We start from the raw sequence: 3,868 nt of genomic DNA on the forward strand, positions 1-3,868 counted from the left end.
TCGCTCTGAGTCGCAGAATTCTGAAAACAATCCTTTCTAAAATGCCCTTGGGCCAGAGGGCGTGACGTCCCAAATTAGGATGCGTCACTGCGAGTGATTTAAAGAGTAGATAAATTGCAATTCTGAGGTCGTAATATGTCTTAAATATAATGTTAACATATACCAATGTAATGCAAAATATTTCTACTTTGAACAACTTTAGTTTGAAATCGATGGAATCGTCAAGCACTTATTCTGCTTATTGTGAACGCTCCTCCACAGGCTTTTTTTTATCGCGAGTCGGACACGTCTTACCCCAGGCCTACCCGAGCAATGTTCGTTCGACTTGGTGAAAGGGCGGACTGGCGTGAAAATGAGTCATATCATGTGGTCTACTATATGCAATGACTTCGTGTAATCACGAGTGCAAATTAGCTTTCTAATTTGTATCCCGAAATGGCTCGTCGTTTGTCAAAGGTCAACCAAGGTCAAAGGTCAACCTGTCGGCCTCATGGACTCCTTAACGCAATCGCCTCGAGCTCGTAATATTCATGATCATCATCAGCCTGATCATACTCACTGCAGGGCGAAGGCCTCTCCCATATTTCTCCACTTAACCCGGTTCTGTGCTAGTTGCAACCACTTGACCCCTGCGAACTTCTTAAAGGGGTCGTGAAACGTTTTCCGGAAATTTTGCACGGCTTGGTTAAATGTAATCCTTGTCCTGCATCATATAATATACCTCGATTCGTTTCACCGCCCGCGTTGATTTAATAGCGACAAAAACAGAATTTCGGTTTCCTAGCGCGCGTCCTCCTCAACTCAACAGAGACGTCATAGCGCTAAGCCAATGAGAAGCTCCCGTTTCCGGAGCCTGCTGAGCCAAAGTTGACTGAGCTCGGTGTATTTTAGAGGTTCTTATTGTGCCCTACTCTACGCTCACACAGGGTTTTTTAATATGGCCGACGCCTAGGTTCCTCCGTGGATTCCAGCTTCGCTGCTATAGTTAACATAGTCGCTACTGTTAGAACGTGGTTACATCGTGGCCTTTGAGCCTTATGCCGACGCAACTTTTCGGGTGCCACGTCGGCGAAGATGGAGCCTGCGACCGGTACAGTAACACTTGTGTCGAGAGGCCGCGGTAACCGCTGCACAACTCCGGCTTGCAGAAGCCCCGACTGTCAGCCTCCCGATCCCAGCCGTTTCGGAACTACGGATTGGTATGTATGTCCGAGTCTTGCAGCCTAGCCTAGGTTTGACCGTTGCGAGAGTGCGCAATCGCTAACCGAAGCTTTCGAACAGGTGCAGCTGCGGGCGGTGCGTGCCGATGCCTACTGCTATTGAGAGCATCTGGCGAGATCCCGGCGGCGACTACGTAGTTGAAGCAGCCGTCTGGGTGTTACAGATCATCCGCATTTACTCCAAATGCTTCTTGATCATGGACTGCTAGTCGAGAACACAAGGTAAGAACCTTGAGCGAAAGGCGACATAACTTGAACAAGCGGCCACCTGTTTTTCATTTTCTCGAGCAAGAAATACTGTAAAGAAATCTATTGCGGAAGGTAGTGTTAATAAAAGAAAGCTTCCCCTTCAACGTTACTTACTTGCGGTCATCTACACTGTCTACAGTGTCGATATTGCGCCACGTTAGCGCGAACACAACATCGCTGGTTTTCATATTTTTCTTGTTTTTCGTAGAAGGTGCGCATGGGGGAGCATGAAGTTTCACCATGCGAATTACTGGTTTGCTTAATTCTATGCACGAGTAAATGAGAAAACACGCATCATCTGATAGTGCGAACTTGCTAAATGGAAAGGGCATGCACATTGATGTGAAGTAACGGCAAAAAAAAAAAAAAAAACACTGTCCGGACACATTTGCTTGTTTTATTAGCCAGGTATGACCCTCAGCAAGTGCAGCACTTCAGTACATGAATACGTAAGGAATGCCACAAGAAATGCAGTAAATAAGTACAAAAGCATTCTCATTTCGGAGGACTCTGTGCTAAGTGAAATTGCATGCAATGAAGTAGCCTGTCTCCTGCAGAAGTCGTGGAAAAATGCACTAAAAAACGACACAGAAGAGAAAAACACACAGAGCAGGACTGGCTTCTGCAGACGATCACTAACTAGCCCGACAACTCTTGTTATAGCCTGTCCCCACTTGTTGCCAGAACAATCACCATACCAGCACTCAAAGTTTTATTTGCTAGTTTTTTTGTTTTTTTTTTTTACCCACTTGCATTAGGTGAGTGTTGCATAGTGTGAAAATTTAATTTAAAAAATTGTCTGACTTCACTGATACCTCCACACAGTAAACCTCTCCAAAATGCTTTGACACTGACATCTTACATGCGCTGATATGTGAGAACCAAAAAAAAAACGACATTCTTCCAAAGGCCAGTACACCGAAACTTCCACAGCTTGAGTAAGTGTTGGAAATTTTGCAGTTAGCAAATGAAGTTATAGAGCAGTTTTGCGACACTTGCAGAAAGTTTGGTACGTGGCGTGTTGTGGGAAAACAACTGAGAGCCGTTGACAGAAGTGGACTTGTCGTTTATGGCTCTTTCGAATAGAATGACTCTATGCACAGAGCTGCTTAACGCATAAGTCGCATACTTAACATCTTCGTGCTATGCGGATGATATCAGCGTGGACCCCGCCTCAACTCTAGTTTAGAGGGTGTAAGACGACTACCAGGTTTTGTCAGGCAAAAGCTGCATTGTCTTCAGGCATTATTTTGCTGCAGTAGCAAATTATGATTGCACTGGAGTTCTAATATTGGGTGGGTCTCATTCTCTCTCAATCACCTGCAGCAGAATTCAAAGTTTGCCATACCTCCAGGGAGAATAAATTGACAGTGAAAGTTACACTGTACAGCTTCTGTTAGACGGGAATTAATTGTACAGATGCATGCATAACTTTCAAGTTTGTAAAATACCTAAACCACATTTTCATTTTGCTATGCTGAAAAGTAAATATTGTTTTTTTCTCTTGTCAACAGGAGGCACCGCTACACCTGCTACAGCCAGCTTGCGCACTGGCTTTGGGGATGCCTCGGCAGACATTACAGTAAAGTCCTCCCTATTTGTGATGCAAGCCATATAAGGGAAAGGTTTCCATCTGACAGTTACACTGGTTTCCAGTTTGCACAAGGTTTGTAGAGTCATCACCTTATTCATTCTGAAACAAGCCAGTAAACATGAGAAGAGAGAACTGCAGGACAGCTGGACTAATAACTGGAATTTTACTAAAGGATAGAGGGAAAAGAAGACTTGCACAGAAATGCACATGTAAAAAAGTCCCCAAAAGACTGTTGACCGACTTCTTAACCACACACACGTCCTTAGCATTTGCAGTATAGTGTGCCTTTGGATCTGTGGCTTCCCTTTTGTAACGAGTGGTCCTTGACCATAAGGAATTTGCTTTTTTGAGATGATTTTTTAGACCCTTTCTGCTTTCCACGCTTTCACTGCTTTGGGGTTTTTCGTGCACGTGCATTTCTGTGCGAATCTTCTTTTGCCTCTTTCCTTCATTAACATTTCAGTTGTTAGTCAAACTTTGTCTTGTGCTCCCTTCTCACATGTTTCGTCTTCTGGCTGGTTTTAAGATGAATCAGTGCCAACTCTTCCAGTTGTTAGTCTTGTTGATATCACTAGCCTGACTGCACCCACTGCTGGGCAAATGCCTCTCCCATATCCATCCGAATAACCCGATCCTGTGCCAGGTGCATGATTCTCGCAAACTTCCTAATTTCATCTGCTTGCCCGAGTTTCTGCCGCCCCCTGCTACACTTGCCTTTCCTTGGAATCTACAAGACATATATAGAACATTTAGCCTGTTCAACGCAGTTCTGCTAAAACGTTATCATACTTATCGCATAAATAGT

The 3,868-nt window shown here is 44.4% G+C and overlaps 1 long non-coding RNA gene across 1 annotated transcript; it reads left to right on the forward strand.

The window, feature by feature from the left end:
- Positions 1-753: 753 nt before the first annotated feature.
- Positions 754-3,287, forward strand: LOC146176601 (uncharacterized). The gene is made up of 3 exons (XR_014701534.1): positions 754-1,199; positions 1,282-1,442; positions 2,984-3,287. It is a non-coding gene; the product is annotated as an uncharacterized LOC146176601 (long non-coding RNA).
- Positions 3,288-3,868: the final 581 nt, after the last annotated feature.

The sequence above is a fragment of the Amblyomma maculatum genome, chromosome 10 (assembly GCF_055883805.1).
Source record: "Amblyomma maculatum isolate TAMU_Amacu chromosome 10, ASM5588380v1, whole genome shotgun sequence".
Classification (NCBI taxonomy): Eukaryota; Metazoa; Arthropoda; class Arachnida; order Ixodida; family Ixodidae; genus Amblyomma; species Amblyomma maculatum.